The 18,003-nt window shown below is 53.9% G+C and overlaps 1 protein-coding gene across 5 annotated transcripts in view; it reads left to right on the forward strand.

Moving 5' to 3' along the window:
- XXYLT1 (xyloside xylosyltransferase 1) overlaps positions 1 to 18,003 on the forward strand; it is a 184,825-nt gene that overhangs the window by 149,318 nt on the left and 17,504 nt on the right. Inside the window, exons 4-6 of one of the 5 annotated variants that reach the window (XR_004974018.1) lie at positions 3,182 to 3,456; positions 3,538 to 3,644; positions 4,102 to 5,906. The exons of 3 other annotated variants lie outside the window; for them this stretch is intronic. The gene's annotated coding sequence lies outside the window, so the exon portion shown is untranslated. Of the gene's footprint in view, positions 1 to 3,181; positions 3,457 to 3,537; positions 3,645 to 4,101; positions 5,907 to 18,003 lie in introns of those variants that run through there. One more of the 5 variants, XR_004974017.1, reaches the window with a different exon arrangement.

Genomic DNA, 18,003 nt, shown 5'->3' on the forward strand with positions numbered 1-18,003 from the left:
TGCACTGTGGGAACAGAGCGTGGTTTCTGGGGATCCTGTTGTGTCTCCCACTCAGAGCCCCCTGAGCTCCCTCGTGTCTGCACCACCATCACTTACAGTGCTCCCTCTCTGGCTACATATGTTCCTCATGCTGGATGTGGACTGGGGCCATGCCAGAGGGATGCCCCAGCCTCCCCTAGGTGGTCCCAGGCTCAGCAGGCACCCCTACTGTGTGTGTTGAAACAGCATAATTTTCTGCTTAAGATGAAAGGGCTTTGTTTTTGTAGGTGTTTGAGGGCCAGGGAGGCTAGAGTGCAGACTGGCTGTCAGTAAATGCTTGCTGAAGACGGATTGGCCATCAGTCAAATTTCTCCTCTGGCCTTTGCTTTAGATTCTGGAAGCAACACTGCTACACCTCATGTATTGAGCCGGCTTCCCTGAGCCCCTAGCCTCTCTCTCGAAACAAGCTGGACCCTCTCTGAAGCTGCCTGCGTACCCATAGGCCAAGGAAAGGGGCAGAGAAGGAGGGTTCTCGGGAACTGGTCCTTTTCCAGACGGTTTAGTGCAGCTTCTCAAAGCACCTACTAGCTTCCTTCCGTTGAGCTGCTGGCCTTCGGTGAGGGTCCGGTTCACTAAGTGGGGCACACAGCTCCCTCCCGTGAAGGACGCCCCGGCCAGCAGGTCAGGAGGCAGCGGCGCGTGGGGCGGTGCCCGGGCTCTCAGGCTGGCTGCTGCCGTGGGCCTTGCTCTACTGCGGCCCCTTCCACGTGTTAGCGGCTGTCCTTGCGCACAGACAGGCACCCAAGTAACACGTGACCTGAGGAACTGCCGGTCAGCATGACCCGAACACCCCCTTTCCCCAGCAGCACATGCTTAAGCCCTCGGAGCTAGATGGAGACGCTTGGTCTAAAAGGCAGGCCTTCAGGGGCTCCCTGCCCCCTGGCCGATCACATGGGGCCCAGGACATGTGCCAGACGCCGGACTAGGCAGCAGAGGAAGGAAGGAAAGTCTCATCACCCATCGCCTGCTGTGCTCCACGGGGCTCTGTGTTATCTCCTTTAATTGTCTGGCAATGCCTCTCTTCTGAGGTATCACATCCCCTGCTACTACAGGGAGAAAACGGAAGCAAAATAAAGAGAAACTGCATCTGTGAGCGCCCGCTGCTCAGGGACTGTCCGGCACCACCTCGCCTCGTGTCATCCTCACAGCAGTCTCCTGAGGTGTGATGATTGGTTCCGGAGGAGCTGACGCCAGGACGCAGTTTGACTGACTCTGAGTCCTCCCTCTTCCTCTACCTTCCTGGTTGACCTGTGGACCACAGCATCGCATCGTGAGGGCTTGTCAGAAACGCAGAATCCCGCCCGTCCCACCTGCCGAAACCCAGCTGCACTTTAGCTCATCACAGACACAGCCAAGTTTGAGGAGCACTGCCACTCCCGCCAGCTGTTAGCTAAGAGCAGCCCAAGAGGGGAGTGGAGGAAGCGCAGGGTGGCTGAGGAGACTTCCTGGAGGGGTGCTTGGGCAGAGCCTGTGCAGAGGGGGTCCCTGCCCGCGGGGAGGAGCAGACGTCATGGGGAATCCATGAATGGACACTTGCATGGTCCCCACACATCCAGAGACGGGGCCGCCTGCAGGATGGTCAGCTCAGAGCTCCCTCAGTGAGATGTGCACCTGGGATGCCCTTCTGAGGAGGAGGACGGGTCTGAAGCTTGAAGGGCTTAGTTTGGTAAAAGTTTCCCAAGGGAGCCCGGCTCTGAGCAAGGTGTCACACTCTGCGTCAGCAGCCCTGCATCTGTGTCTGGCCAGAACGAGCCACCAGGAGGCCTGGTTGGGCCACGCTGGGTCTGCGTGCACGTGGGCAGGTGTCTGTTGCTCTTGGGCAAGAAGCCAGGTGACTGAGGAGGTGGAGGCCCGATAGGGGAGGGAGTGTAGAGGACGCTGGCAGGCGAGGGCGGGCGTGGACGCGGGTGGAAGCAGAGTGCTGGTTCCCACTCTGCTGGGCGGGTTTGTTTCTCTTCTCCTTTGCCTCCTTCCCCAGGCGTGTCCACAGGCGAGGTTTCATCTGGCTTTTCCTCAGGCTGAGACTTGGAAACTTGTGGCCTCCCTGGCAACACACCCCTTGGGTTCCTCATGGGGCAGAGAGCAGAGCAGCTGGGGACCCCGCCCCCTTGGGAGACCAGGGTGTGTGGGCTGAGGGCCTGCACCGGTGGGTGGGTGGGGGAAGGTAAGCGTCGGATTAGTTTGGATGTGGTCCAGGGCAGGCACTTCTTCCTCAGTCGGCAGTCCAGCAGCGGAGCTGCCTTGGGAGAAAGGCAGAGAGAGGGCGCAGGAACCTCGAGGAGGGGAGGCCGCCCCGAACAGCCGGAGAATTCCGGAGGAAGGGCTCCCCGGGTGCCAGCCGAACTGCTGTTATTTCAGAGGATTCTAGTGACTTTCCTCAGGGAGTGGCTTGTGCTAGTATCTGATGTTCATGCCAACTTTGATCTGATTTTTAAAATTCCACCTTCGCTCAAATAGCAGTTGGCGATTCTGGTTAAACCCACGCCCCAGAACTCCCCAGAGAGAGCTGAGAAGTCGTGGCTGTGTCTAGTGGCTGGATTCCCTCTTCTGCACGTTCCGCCAGCTCAGGCCGCCCTGGCCTGCCTTTGTGGACCCCTGAATAGAGCGCTAGGGCGGTGAAGGGGGGGTCGTTCTGATTCTTTTCTGCCTTTATAGGGAGCCCCCAGGCATGGCAGCGATTCTGGTGAACTGTCTGGAAGGCATGAAGCATAGATTTGAGTAGAACGGGTCCAAGGAGGGACTAAGGGGTACACTTCCAGCTTGAAGGGGAAAACATCTCCCTAGGAGAACAGCATGACACGGCCAGGCGTCAGGGAGGCTCTGGGTTACCGGCCCTGGTGAGGGCAGGATGGTGGCCATCTGGAAGGAGCAGGGGAGAGGCAGGTTTGAGCCACGCCATCTGGGAAGAAGGCAATGTGTGAAGAGGCCACGCAGGCAGCGCCTCACAGCTGTCCCCTTTCACATCGCCCCAGCCTGGTCCTGTGCTTGGAGAAAGGACAGAGCCACAGCATATCCGAGCTGGGAAGGCTTCCTTGTTACACAGGTGGGAGAGGAGGCCCTGACGGGTGAGTGGCTTGGCCAGTGTCATTGTGCAAGTCAGTGATGATGATTAAAACAGCTGTTCTTTTTATGCCGTTTCTAGAGCACTCAGCATAGAAACCCCAGCTTGGAGCCCCGTATCCTCATTCATCCCTGTATCCATCCGTGGTCCTCAGGATCTGGTCCCGAGCCTGCTGAGGCTCCCCATCCTGCACTTCCCTCCATCCTCAGACCACCCGCTCCCTGGGCTCTACAGCAGCCTCCCGCCTGTCCTGCTGCTCCCAGCCCTGCTTCCTCCCAGCCGTCCTGCCCCAGCCAGTGGCCTTCCTCACACAGGAGCCACCTTCCTCTAACCCCGTTGTTACTCTCGGCATCAAGGTCAGTCTCCTGCCCTCCCTCACAGGACCCTTCCTGGTCTGGCCCCTGCCCACTGCCCACTGCCCTTCTCATCTTCTACAGTGCTGGGCTCTCTCCTCACCACCTCCACTCTTCACCTGCCTGACTCTTCACGTCTGGGCTTAGATACCACTTTCTCCAGGAAACCTTCCTTGAAGCCCCAAGACCGGGTGAGAAGTCTCTTTTGGGGTCTCGGCGCTCCCCATTGTGCTGTCCCATCTCTTACCACCCGGAATCATGATTGCCTGTTGTCTGCAGGCCCCCACCCGCTTCCTGACACTAAGCTGCTGGAGGGAAGGAGTCATAATTGTCTTTCTTACTTGGCGTTGTCCCCAGGGCCTAGAAAGGTATCTAGCACAGTAGGTTTTCAGGAAGTATTTCTTGAATTAATAATTGTGCCGGGCTCTCCCCTGGCGCTTGGCATAGAGTGTCTTATTTAAGCCTCATAAAAGCCCTAAGAAAAGATTTCACTCTTTCCGTTGTACAGGTGACACAACTCAGTGCGTTAAGTCACTGGCGTTGGCCCACCCCTAGAAGGGCAGCCCTGGGGTGGGAGCCCAGGCCTGACAGCCCCTGCTCTCAGTGGCTGAGCTTGTTCATTGGAATTGCGTGGGCTCCCCACTGCAGGTCTGTCACCTCTGCTGAGGCCCTGGCACGCTTAGAGTCCAAGAAGGCACCTCAGTCCCGGTGACCGCGGCTTGGAGGAGCAGCTGAGACGCCGGGCCACCTCCGAGGAGCTGCTCATTCTCCGAACCAGACGGTCCCCATAAAACCCTGGTAGGGCTGCTCCTTGGTCCAGCCCAGCACGACTGTGATTGGAGCCGGCCTGTCAGCAAGATCGTTTGCTCTGTGGATTTTATTCCTTTATTTCTTTTCTTCTTAAAAAGAAAAGAAAAAGAGCAAAGACAGCGCCATGGATTGCCCAGCTGTAAGGCTTCAGGTGTGCAGAGCAGCCAGCTGTGTGGGGACGCCAGGTGTGCTGGGACGAGCTGGATGTGTGGGTGGGCTGGAGGGCAGGCACATCTCCCTCAGGTGTGCTCTATTTATATAAATGACCTCGGAGGCAGCTGCCCGTGTATTGGCACAGGGGTGAGGAGAGGCTTAAAAAGTCACAAAGGGTCTCTCCGCTTCCTGGGGTGTCATGGAGTTGCAGAGGCCTGTTGTGGGAGTGGCACAGTAAGCAGAGGTGGATGAGATGCCTGCCCTGGGTCGGAGGAGGAGGCCAGCCCACCCAGCTGCCCTGTTTTGCATTCCAGCTTAGTGCTCACAGTGGCTGTGTCATCACCACAGCCAAAGGGTGAGACTCCCAGAGGCCTGGGTGCATGAACCAGCCCATCGGATGGTCAAAATGAGCCCAAGGATCGCAGTGGTCTGGCCACATACACTCTGGACTCTGCCAGGTTGTCACCGTTCACAGATTGTGGCTCAAAAAATGGTGGGGCTTTGTGGATACCCAGAAATGGGTTTTTGAAACAAAAGTAACTGGGGGAAAAAATCAGTACTGTGCTCACACACGGGTGCTAATTTAAAGTGAGATTAATTATTGGAGTTCAGTGACCACTCTGGGCATAAAACCATAGGCTTTCAGAACAGAAAAGGATTCTAGGGCTGGTCAATCCATTTAACAGATGGAGGAACTGAGGCCCTGGGAAGGGAAGTGACATGTCCAAGTTCACCCTGATGGCATGTGCAGAGCCAGGTGAACTGGGCTCGGGGCCCCCTGCCTCCATAGCAAGGTGGGAAGCGTGTGTGTTTGCTTTTCACACTGCTTTTCACGGAACGGGACGTGTCCACAGCTTCCATCATCTCCTCTGATTGCGTTGAACATTTTACCTGCATTATCTCATGATAACCTCCCAACAGCCCTGTTTCCATATGGGAAGCCTGAACGCAGAGAGCTTTGGGACCTTTTCCCGGGTACTAAGCCGAGGACCAGGATTTGAACCTGGACAGTGTGCTGCCAGAACCCGCATTCTTACCCCCATCACACACAGAATGTTCTTCATGGCAATGGAAAACGAATATACACCTGCCTCCCCTGCACCCGAGACTGACCGCTGCTCCCTGGGGATGGGAGGTGGCAGAGCTGGGCTCTCCCTCCTGGCACATTAAACGTTAAACATGCTGCTTCAAGGAAGCGTTTCCCAGTGGTCCCTCCTTCCCCCACCCAAGACTGTGACAAAGTGAGAAGGTGCAGTTAGCAGCATAATGTTCATATAAAATTTGCAAGTGGCTATGCTACCTATTTTATAGCCATTTTCAGGACAAAATGATATCATTGCTACCCTTATGGTTTTTTACCTCTTTATAAGAATAACCAGAGTCCTGGTGCACGAATTTGTGGACAGGTTGGGGGGGGTCCCTCTGGGTGGCCTGTGGGGATTGGGCTGAAACTAGCTCTCTGACATCCCCTGAGGGGTCCCAGATTGCGAGAGGTTGCAGGCCAGACCGAGGGTCCCCACCAGTGCACCATCGGGGCCAGGAAGGGACCTCGGGAGGGCTCCAGGGCGTGTTCAGTCCTGTCTCACCCAGTCCCAATCAGGGCCAATCAGGGCCGGCTGGCCAGGGAGGGATGCGGGAGGTTGGCCATTTGGGGAGGGACCACGGAAGGGCTCCAGGGCATGTCCAGCCCATCTCACTCAGTCCCAATTGGCCGGACCCCAGCAGCAAGGTAACCTACTGGTCAGAGCATCTGCCCCCTGGTGGTCAGTGCACATCACAGTGAGTGGTTGAGCGGCCTTAGCATATCATTAGCATATTACACTTTGATTGGTTTAACAGTCAACCAGTCGCCAGACAACTGGACACTTAGCATATTAGGCTTTTATTATATAGGATAGAATTACTTTTTTCTTTGGATTATGTTCTTTGGGCCAGCAGCATCAACATTATCTGGGAGCTCTGAATAAGAATCTGCATTTTAACAAGATCACAGGTGATTCCCTTGCACCTGAGGCCCGAGAAGTACAGCTGCCCCGAGAGGCAGGGCCTGTGTTTGACCCGCTGCTGTCTCCCATGGTGCCTTGCTCTGGGCCTGACAAATGGAAGGTCCTCAGTATTTGTGTCAGTTTGGCAAGTTGAAGGTATTTTTTACCTTCAGCTGAGCCCCTGCCGCAGATGTTTAGGACAGTGAGCAGGGGCAGCTTAGATGGAATGCGAGGGCTCATGATATTTTTCTGGGCTTGAGAAGTAACATTCATTGCTGCAGCTGGGTTGCCTTTGTGCCAGAGTCAACCACGCCCCGGTAGTCTCTCCAAGGTCCCACTCGTGGGCCGGAACACACCCTTTTGTGAGGGTGAAGGGCACTGGGCTGGATTGATTGAGCTTTATTCCGGACACAAGGTTAAATTCCACACATACCCCTCCCCATGACCCTACGCACAGGCCTGCGCTCTGCTCACTGTCCCGGAAAGCGCCCGGCATGTGTCCTGGGCACTCTCTCCTCTGTGCCAAGGGGCCACTGGGGGCAGCGAGCCAATTCTGAAGGTGACTCTTTCTGGCTTTGTCGTCAGCCTGATGAAAGTCCCTCCCTCAGCCTCAGTTCAGGGAAAGGTCAGGATTGTGGAGCTGAGCTGAGGCCTGGCCTAGGAGGCCAGGCCGACTGCATGTGGTTCCTCACCGGCCCAGCCTTCTGGCTAAAGGCCCTGCGGTCTCTTAGTGGGGTCCTGGGGCTCCCACCACATTGAGCTGCTCTCCAGGAGTGATATACAGGCCCCTGTGCTTGGAAGCCAGGGGGGGTCTTCCAGGGCCAGTGCTGAGAAGGGCATGTCAGGAGGGCTGCAGGCACCCCTGGATCAGGTTATCATCTGGGCCCTTCATCGCTAACTTTGTCACACACATCTCATCACGGATATGCATCTCATCACAGATGGGCGGGTGGGGCCAACTTTCCTGTCTTGCCTTCTCTGCCCTCACCTTGAGGGGAACCTGGTTCCCTCCAGTGCAGACCTGTTGGCTCCAGCTCACAGGGCCCAGGGCACAATCTCCCCCAGCTGCCTCTCTGAACTATTGTTTCACCACCTTCATCCAACAGTCCCCTCTTTCAAATTTCTGCCATCTGATTTGACAGTCTCTTATCCCTTCGTTCATTCATTCTTTAACCCACCCATTCATTCATCCATTTGAAACCTAACAGTTCTCAAAGGCCTGCTGTGAATTGAACGTCCATGCCAGGCCCTGAAAACATGGAGATGAAGAAGATACATTCCTGTTCTCAATACCTGGGTGCCCTGACTCCACTCACGCCCTTGATACTGGGCAGATCCTTTCACTCATTGTTTATTGATTCCTTACTGCATTTCCCATGGCCCTTGTGCACTAGTTCTCTTTCTCAGCCATATTTGTACCCAGCTCCTCTATCTCCACAGATGACTTTACCTCTTACTCTCCTGAGATTTCAAGTTCACCCAAAATGAGCTTTTCCAATATTCCTGACTCCCACCTAGAACCTCTCTGTCCATCCTCCAGTCTCAGATGCATCCCAGGACTCCCCTTGTCTTGGCAAATTCTTTGCCTGGCTCCTGGGACCTTGTTTTATATTCCACTACCACATTATCCTCACCTACAACCTAGAGATAATGGTACTCCCTTCATTTGTTTGTAACAAACTTTAAATGAGTTGCTACACTAAGGGCCTAGCACATAGTAAGTACTCACTCTGCATCAGCCATTATAGTGATTCTAGTTCCTCCGAGGCCCCACCCTGCTGTTCACCCCACGTTTCTTCTCTCTTCAGTCTCTCCTCCTCTGGCACTCACCTTCCTTTCCCTTGGCATATAGATGTGCTTAGCCATCCCCCTGCCCATTCTTGGCTGTGAGGTGCCACCTGCCTCCCTTGTCTCTGTTCCCTCCTGTGCATGGCGTCCCCCGTGCTAAGTGTACCCCCCCCCCCCCAGTCGCCATCACTCACATTCCCAGAGGTCTCATCGCCTCCTGCAGCATTTCCAAGTTCTCACCCTCTGCAGCGTTCAGCATTGCCCTATTCTCCTATGCGGTGAGGTGCTGGTGTGGGGACAGCCCAGGAGCCTGGAGAATCCCGGAGATACTGATGCTCTCAACCAGCAAGAGGGACCCCAGAGGTCCCCAAGGGGCTGAGAGTGGGGAAGGGCAGGGCATTGTGGTCGGAGGGTGTCTGTCTCAGTTCCCTGTCACTGGAAGAGTGCCTCTTGGTGGCAATGTTCACGGGGGGAGGAGGGAACTGAGTGGGTAGCTCCAATGGGATTTGAAGAACCCTGAGGCCAAGGTGAGGCCCTCATTGTGGTCATTGAAATTATTGAGGGTGCCCCCAGGGATGGAGCAGAGAGGAAGAGGGTATGCGTGGTGGGCAGAGGAAGCGATCAAGGAGGCATCCGGACTGATGATGATGCTATGGTGGACATGGGGACAGCCTGGAGGTGTGTGTGTGTGTGTGTGTGTGTGTCCATCCGTCCGTCCCTGGGGGCTAGGGGAGTGGGGCAGGATGGTCTCCACTTGGTGAAGGGAGGGGCCAAAGTACTCAGAACTGTCTGGGTTGTCAAATGAGAGGCAGAGGATGGCCAGTTGGTATCAGTAAGAAGGCTTGGAGGCCAACATCTCGGGGGAGAATGTGTGGGGATCCACTGGACTGGAAGTGAGTAAGGGGGTGAGGAGAACACTGGGGCACTTTGGACACCTGGGTCACAGGACTGGGGGGACAGAGGCTGGAGTGGGCACAGTAGGCCTGCAGGTCCAGCGGAGGGTGCGTGTGGCTCCTCGGGGTTCCCACAGCAGAAGGTACAGCCTGAGTCTGTCCTGGCCACACAGGCCGTCACTGTGGGGGACAGGAGACTGGGCTATTCTGAGGTCCCACATCTTTCCAGGCTACTCTCCTAACATCCCCTAAATATGGGGACTCTCCAGAATTCTGCTGTGCCCACTGTGCCCTCCATGCCTGTGACCTGTATCCGGCCACCTGTGGGGCTTTTTCACGTTGCTGTTCTCGCTGGCACCTGTTCAGGACTGGCCGTGTCATTCCTCTTTTCTTCCTCCAGCCTTGCCATGGCTGTGAGTGCCTCCGCCATCCCTGCTGTAAGCCCCTCCGAGCTCCATCTGCCTGGACGAACCCTTCAAAGCTTCTTCCTCCAGCATCCTGTCCTCCGTTCGTCCCCAGTGCCTCCCATGAGGCCCTCCGGGGCCCACACCCGGTCAGGCACACAGCGCTCCAGAGCTGGTTGTGGGATTGAGTGATGGCGAACTCCCAGCCCTGCCCAACAGCATTCACAGCTCTGGGGCAGCAGGTGTGGGAGGAAGTCCACATGGCCAAGGTGTCCAGGCAGGCTGAGCTTGGGGAACAGCAGGCTGGATGACATGCCTGCTCCCTGGGTGCGTGAGAAGAGGCTGATGCTTTAGAGAAGGGCACCACACCCCTCCGGAGGGCATGGGTGCAGCCTCCTGGTTTTGGCTGTGCCACGCATGGTCAGGCTCATCACCAGTCCTTCCAGGGGGCAGTGGAGAAAGCAGGGACCGGGGGCAGTTGGTGGGCCACCAGCTTCAGAATTCATCCCGTCGCAGGTCAGAGGCCTCGCCCATAGGGATGGCCAACCCTGCATGGCCAGGGCTGTACCAGGATTTACAGAGGCCAACGGAGATGGATGGTTGTAGCTGTGTGGCGCTGGGGGTGAGACAAACAATGTGGGTCACCTTCACTGTTCCGGACTCCCTGAAGCAGGAAACCATGTCGAAACAGAAACCTCACAAGCTGGCTGGTTGGATGAGGGCTGGTCTCCGAGGCACCACCACACCCTGAGAGGAGCCTGGGCAGGGTGGGGCGTTGGGCCTTCAGTAGCTGAGCATCCACGATGACATCGGGGCCACTCCTCCTGGGCATGCGCTGGGCAGGGCTTGTGCCTGCATTTGCTCCTGGAGTTTCATCACAGCTGCTATGGGAACCGAGGACCCACTCAGACCTCCGGCTGGATCTGCAGGCCCACCGTGCCGTTCCAGCAGGAGTGTCTCACCTCCATCCCCATGCTGTGCTGAGCGTGCCAAGGCCCTGAGAGGCCCCGTGGCTCACAGCGGGTCCTCAGCCCCGACTGTGGGTTCCAGATGCAGACCCTCTTCGTCCCACTACTGCCACTGGTGGTGGATTAGCATCGGGGTCTCATCTCCTCGCTGCACCACCCATTCCTGGGGGCATGTTCTTCTCGCCTTCAAATCAGCTGGGTCCAGTAGGTGCTTCATTGAATATTTGGTTACCGGGGAATGGTTTCTTCTCAGCTCCGCGTGCTCGCTGGTGTTCCAGCAGGTCTCCTAGGAGCGAGGAGACAGCGGTGTGGCCTTTTGGGCACCTCTGCTGGGTGGCCAGTGGGAATCTAAGTGTCTCTAGGCTCTGGGAAGCTGTGGCTCCATGAGGGGCTTCTCTCAGTCCTGCCACTAACATTCTGTGTGACTTGGGGAGCAGTTCTTACCCTCTCTGACCAGCAGAGCTGAGACCTATGTCTGCTTCAGGCCTTGCGAGCAAGAGATCCCAATAAGGGTCACTTGTGACTCTTGCACATTTGAAAGCTTTGCTCTGGCCCCAGCACTCCAGGCAGTCCCTGCCCTTCCCAGTGTGGTACCGTGGGGCTGCGGTTCCCCAGAGACCTGAAGTGCCAGTGTCCATCCCTCAGCACTTCAGCCTCGGCCCCAGCAGGACCATGCCCCCGTGCCATTGCTCTGACACCAGCCCCATCACCCAGATGTCTCCATCCCCTCCCAGGACCTGGGGTGGACGGAACACTGGACGGCCGCCCCACTTCGCTCATCACTCCTGGCCTTCCCCTCAGAGGACAGGAAGACAGGTCCCCTCCAAGGCAAACAAGCGCTAACGGGGCTGGCGCGCACCATGGGCTTAAGGGAAACAGTGTTTCCGGATTCCAGCCTCGCTGATTAGACGGATCCGAAGCTGTGTTTGCTCGAGAGGCCCGACCGTGCTTGCTCACAAGTGACTGCTCAACGCCCCTGAACACTCGGCCAAGCCAAGGCGAGATGTGCTGCACACAGCGTTGTCTTCATAAACCTCAGACCTCGAACAGGGCCTTCTGTGCCCAAGAGCCCACAGCTTGAGCTCAGCCTGAGTCGGTGCAGGCTTCCAGGTCTTCGCTGGGGAAACTTGATCACCAACTTACACCATACACAAAAACAAACTCAAAATGGCTAAAGGACTTAAATGTAAGACGGGAAACCATAAAAATCCTACAAGATTCCATAGGCAGCAAAATAGCAGACATATGTCATAGCAATATCTTCACTGACACAGTTCCTAGGCCAAGAGAGACTAAGGAGAAAATAAACAAATGGGACTACATCAAAATAGAAAGCTTCTGCACAGCAAAAGAAACCATCAACAAAACAACAAGAAAGCCCACTGTATGGGAGAACATATTTACCAATGATATTTCAGATAAGGGTTTAATCTCCAAAATTTACAGAGAACTCATATAACTTAACAAAAGGAAGATAAATGATCCAATCAAAAAATGGGCAAAGGACCTAAATAGACACTTTTCGAAAGAGGACATACATAAGGCCAAGAAACATATGAAAACATGCTCAAAGTCACTAATCACGGAGAGATGCAAATCAAAACAACAATGAGGTACCATCTCACACCTGTCAGAATGGCTATCATCAACAAATCAACAAACGACAAGTGCTGGAGAGGATGTGGAGAAAAAGGAACCCTCATGCACTGCTGGTAGGAATGCAGACTGGTGCAGCCACTGTGGAAGATAATATGGCGTTTCCTCAAAAAGTTAAAAATGGAACTCTCATTTGACCCAGTAATCCCACTTGTAGGACTATATCCCAAGAAATCAGAAACACCAGTCAGAAAGGATATATGCACCCCTATGTTCATAGCAGCACAATTTACAATAGCTAAGATTTGCAAACAACCTAAGTGCCCATCAGCAGATGAGTGGATTAAAAAACTGTGGTACATCTACACAATGGAATACTGCGCCGCTATAAAAAAGAAGGAACTTTTACCAATTGCAACAGCATGGATGGAACTAGAGAGCATTATGCTAAGCAAAATAAGCCAGTTGGAGAAAGATAAATATCACATGATCCCACTCATATGTGGGATGTAATGATCAACATAATTTGATGAAGAAGAATAGATCCAGAGACAAATGGCAGGGGAAAGGGGGGTGGTTAGAGAGCAACCAAAGGACTTGTATGCATGCATATTAGCATAACCAATGGACACAGACACTGGGGCAGTGGGGGCTTGCCCAGGGTGGGAATGGCTTGGGGCGGGGTGTCAATTGGGGAAAAAGGAGACATATGTAAAACTTTAGACAATAAATAAATAAATAAATAAATAAATAAATAAATAAAGTGCGGGGGGGGGGGATTAATGGTCAAAAAAAATAATCGTCAAAAAAGACTATTAAAAACCAGCAAACCAGTTTTCATGAAGAAAACCCATCTTTATGGAAAGGGGTATTTGAAATAAGTTTGAAAAGCAAAGTCATTTCCCCCCTCAGGTCTTTCCCTTATGACCACTTCCAAGGTCACTCCAACAGGTCTCCCAACCAGAGGCCCCTGCCAGAGAATCCACAGCTCACATTCTCCCGAACGAGCTCACATTGCCAAGAACGGTCCCTTTCTCCTCCCCGCTCTCCAGATCAGAGGCCCTTCATGTTTCTTCATGCTTTTTCCCTCCTGGGTTGACTTTTCTCAGCTCCTAAGGCTCAGAGTTTTCCACACTCACTGCTCAGAGGGAAGAAGTGAGGATGGGAATACACACCATTTTTTTTTGCATGTATCTGACCAAATTTCCCAATGCCATTTATTGAAGAAACTGTCTTGACTCCATTGTATGCTCTTGCCTCCTTTGTCAAATATTAATTGAGCATAGTGGTTTGGGTCAATTTCTGAATTCTCTGTTCTGTTCCATTGGTCTATATGTCTGTTCTTCTGCCAGTACCAGGCAGTTTTGAGAACCGTGGCTTGGTAATATAGCTTGATGTCTGGTATTGTGATCCCTCCAACTTTGTTCTTTCTCAGGATTGCTGTGGCTTTTCAGCGTCTTTTTTTTTATTCCAGATGAATTTTTGGAGAGTTTGTTCTAGATCTTTAAAATATGCCATTGGTATTTTAATGGGGATTACATTGAATCTGTAGATTGCTTTGGGTAGTATGGACATTATAATGATGTTGATTCTACAAATTCATGAACACAGTATGTTCTTCCATTTGTTTATGTCTTCCTCTATCTCTTTTTTCAATGTCCTGTAGTTTTCCGAGTACAGGTCTTTTATCTCCTTAGTTTAGTTTATTCCTAGGTATCTTAATTTTTTTGGTGCAATGGTAAATGGGATTGCTTTTTCAGTCTCTCTTTCTGTAAGTTCACTATTGGTGTATAAAAAGGCCATAGATTTCTGGGTGTTAATTTTGTATCCTGCTACATTGCTGAATTCATTTATTAGGTCTAGTAGTTTTTTTGATGGAGCCTTTGGGGTTTTCTATGTACAGTATCATGTCATCTGCGAATAAGGACAGTTTTATTTCTTGTTTTCCAATTTGGATGCTTTTTATTTCTTCTTCTTGTCTGATTGCTATGGCTAGCACTTCCAGTCCTATATTGAAAAGGAGTGGTGAAAGTAGGCATCCCTGTTAGTGATGATTATTAACTAGGACATACTTAATATAAAACATTTAGAAAATCCACCCTTATAACTGGAAGATGGGCTTGAAGATTTTTCATGTGTATTTTCCCAGTAAGCCTCATTGACTTCAGGGCAGACTTAGCGTTTACAAGGGGGCGGGGCTTGTTTCAAAGTTGAAGTTATTTCTAAAGGGGAAGAAAACTTTCCCCCTCTAGTGTGGTTTGCAGGTGACCATGGGGGATGTAACAGACCTGCACAGGCCCAGGTCCAGATGATGAGGTAGGGCAACATGACTGAGTTGTGGATGTGGGAGGTTGATCAGAGAAGCTTCTGGAAGCTCCAGGACTCAGAACCAGATACTGTATCCATACAGAGGACTCCTGCAGTCTCAGCATGTCACAGCAGAGCCCTGTGAGTATGTACGGTAGCTCCAGGCCCTGTGAGGAAGGCAAAGGTCTGGGCACCCTTTGACCCTCCTCAGAGTGGTTCTCGGGTCTGAGCCCCGAGGCTGTGAAACATCAGTGGCAGTGGCATCATCTGATAGCTTGGACCCAGTGCCCTGGCTGTGGGGTGTGCCAGCGAAATCCAGAGAAAGGATTGAAATCTAAGTACTACTCCTTGGAATGTGAACTTGTGGAATCTGAGGGAAAGATGAAAGAGACCTGGAGATCAGGAGCCCTGGGTTCAAGTTGGGGCCTTGCCTCTGATGCACTGTCCCTCCCCGAGTCAGGCCCTGCCCCTGGCCCACTGAGCCCTCTGTCCCTCCCCATACAGAGGTCTCTGAGGCGCACCCTGCACGTGATCCACTGAGCCCTCTGTCCCTCCCTGAGGCGAGCCCTGCCCCTGACCCACTGAGCCCTCTGTCCTCCCCGAGTTGGGCCCTGCCCCTGATGCACTGAGCCCCTGTGTCCTCCCCGTTCAGATGCTGGCAGTGAGGTTGCTGTGCTGCAGGAGCAGAGCTGAGGTAGAGGCAGTAAGAGGGCTTTGCAACCCTGGCCTTGCTGAGTCAGGTGAGGAGTCTGTGGTCCCATCCCTTGTGGTCCCATCCCTCCTCGTCCCTGTGTCATTCTCTCTGCTTCAAGGCTGTCACAACTCCTCCACAAGAACCAGCCGACATGGCGGCCAGAGAACCCCACCATTCTTCTAAGTACCTGCTGTTTTTGTGGGTTCATGTTGGGGTAGCGGGAATGCTTTGAACAAGGGCAGCCTGGACATAATCCTGTGCTTAGAGACTCGTCGGTTTATCTTCAGGCAGTGTTTCTGCTTCAGCAGACGCCCTGAGCAGCTTGCATTTCTAATTTCCTGTCCCTTCTTTGCTTCGCCTTACAAATCATAACGTGCCGATGCCCCAGACCTGTTTCCCTCTGGCTCTTTGTTATAAAATGCCTCTTGGTCCTGATCGAGTGGCCGTGCCAGGCATTCTGTTCCCAAGGAGGCACCTGGCTATGGTCCCCGCCTGAAAGGATGTTCTGTCCTCTCTCTGCCTTGGGCCCCCTCTCCTGGGCCCATTAAGTTCAGTGTCAGATCACCCTTGCGTGGGCAGGGAAGATGGGGGAGCTTCCCTGCTGAGGTTGGTAAGGTGCCCGGGGCTACGGTGGCCTCCCTGCACCCCAGCTTGTGCATGAGTGAAAATCCTTCTGAACCAGCTGAGCACCCTCTCGGGGGTCCCCGCCTCTCTCTACCCAGATGGACCCCGCAGTGGGGGGCTGTGTGCCCGTGAACCCACAGCTCTCTGCAGCTGCTGCTCTGTGTCCTGACGGCTCCCTGCCCGGGTTCCCGCCCACGTTGAAGGCTGCGCAGCCTGAGCCGCACCGACCTTCCCTCATTCCTTGTCAGGCACGGTTTTGTTCCTGAAGCCCTGCCGTTCGGGCGCTGTGCGAGGTGGTCCTGGGAGACCTCACAGACCCAGGGGAGGCTGACGCACCCCACACCACATCCCACTGGTTCTCTGGGGAGGAAGGAGATGAAACTTGGGCTCGATGGCTTGTGAGGTGTCCAGGGGCTCCTCAGGCACCCCTCTGCCTCCACTGCCCTTGCAACCCTCTCCTCCTGTGAACGCTTCTGCTCTCACCCCCTGGCGTGGTCCAGCCCCTGGCTGAAGGGCTCCCCCTCTGCTGTGGTGGCCCACGTCTGTTTGGTAGAATTTTAGCTGGTCTGCAACCTGGAGCTGACACGAACCATTTGGAAGAAATATGGTAAGAGAGCAAACAGTTGCCGGGCTACATGGCAAGTCCCTCTGCGATCCCATCTGTGCCAGCTTCAGCGGCTGGCTAGAAAGGCTCCCGCAGCTCAGTTGGCTTGGGAAGCTTGTTTTTGCCAAGGATTTTATCACGAAGCAGGCGCCAGAGCGTGGTTCCACTCATAGTCCATTCTGGCGAAGCTCAAACAATGAACCTGTGTGTTCTGCGTGTGAGAATGTCCGAAGGGAATGCCTTTTTCCTTACCAGGATCAAACTCCCGGCGCCCTTTGTGATATGCGAGACCTCAAGGAAGGCCTCTCCATTCCCAGACTCGGAAAAATGTGTTAGGAACAAGAAAACGGCCCACTCTGGCCCACTGGAGCCGGTCTCCGGTTTTCCTTCCACTGAGCTGTACACTTCACCACACAGATCCTACCCTGTGACTGGGCGGGGAAACTGTCGCTATGGGAGGCCAGCGGGGGGCATTTCCAGGCTGGGAGCAGAGAAAGGGGAGGCAAAGGGTTTGGGCAGGATACCTTCCCCACCCTAAGGATTCTCTAGGGAAGTAAGAACAGGTGAGATGTGGTGTAATGCTGAACACTCCCTGCCCCATTCCTGCCCCTTGCCCACAACAAAGGGCCCTCCGTCCTTCCTCCAAACCACTGACCCCTCTGCCGAGACTGCGCGTCCGGGATGTGGAGCCTGGACTCGCCCCCCCCGCTGCCCACCCTCACAGCGCACAGGGGCTTGAGATTGGGGAGGTTGGAGAACAGAATAGCCAGTACCCTGACCATGTCAGCCCGGGGCAGTTCCCTTCTCCAGATGGAAGCCTTTGGATAGAGGGCCTAGCAGGGTCTCCTGGCTCTGACATCCCCTGAACTATGGGTCTAGACTGGATTTCTAAATCTGCCTGGAGGGAAATTGAAATTGAGGTGAGAGTCCCTCTAAAGTCACGGCTGACTTTCACCTAAACCATGGGTAGGAGTCCTGAGCCGCTTCAAGCCTCCCCCCCTCGCGCAGCCTGATGGGCTTGGGGCCCTAAAGAATGAGGCTGGTTCTAAAGCAGAAATGATTTTGTTTCAGGCTGTGCGTAGCTTCCTATGTCTTTACCAGATCAGCACTCAGAATCGTCTTCCCTTCCTTCTCTCTCCTCTCCTTTTCAAGATCACAAACAAAGACAAGAGGGTAGAAAGTTCCACCTGCATTGTTACTGTCTTAAGAAGTGAACTCTGGAGCCAGATGCCTGGGTTTAGCCCCTACTTTATAAAAAATATATATTTTTTATTGATTTCAGAGAGAGGAAGGGAGAGGGAGAGATAAATAGAAACATCAATGATGAGAGAGAATTGTTGATCAGCTGCCCCGTGCATGTCCCCTATTGGGGATCGAGCCCACAACCTGGGCAAGTGCTCTGACCAGGAATCGAACCATGACCTCCTGGTTCATGGGTCGATGTTCAACCACTGAGCCACACTAGCCAGGCTAGCCCCTGCTTTTGCTGCTTACTAATTGTGTGACTTTGGGCAAGCTACCAAGCCTCTCTGTGCCTCAGTTTCCCAGCTGTGAAGTGACTGCCATCTCACAGAGCATCTGACTCACAGGGTGTGGTGAGGAGGGACAGGCCCCTCCGGGGCAGTGCTGCTGCATCCCGCGCCCACGCAGATGTGAGTGTGGCAGCGGTGATGCCATCCTGTGGAAGTGGAGGATGGTGGGAAGAACCCGAGGCTTGGCGTCAG

This window comes from Myotis myotis, unplaced genomic scaffold, assembly GCF_014108235.1.
Source record: "Myotis myotis isolate mMyoMyo1 unplaced genomic scaffold, mMyoMyo1.p scaffold_m19_p_2, whole genome shotgun sequence".
Classification (NCBI taxonomy): Eukaryota; Metazoa; Chordata; class Mammalia; order Chiroptera; family Vespertilionidae; genus Myotis; species Myotis myotis.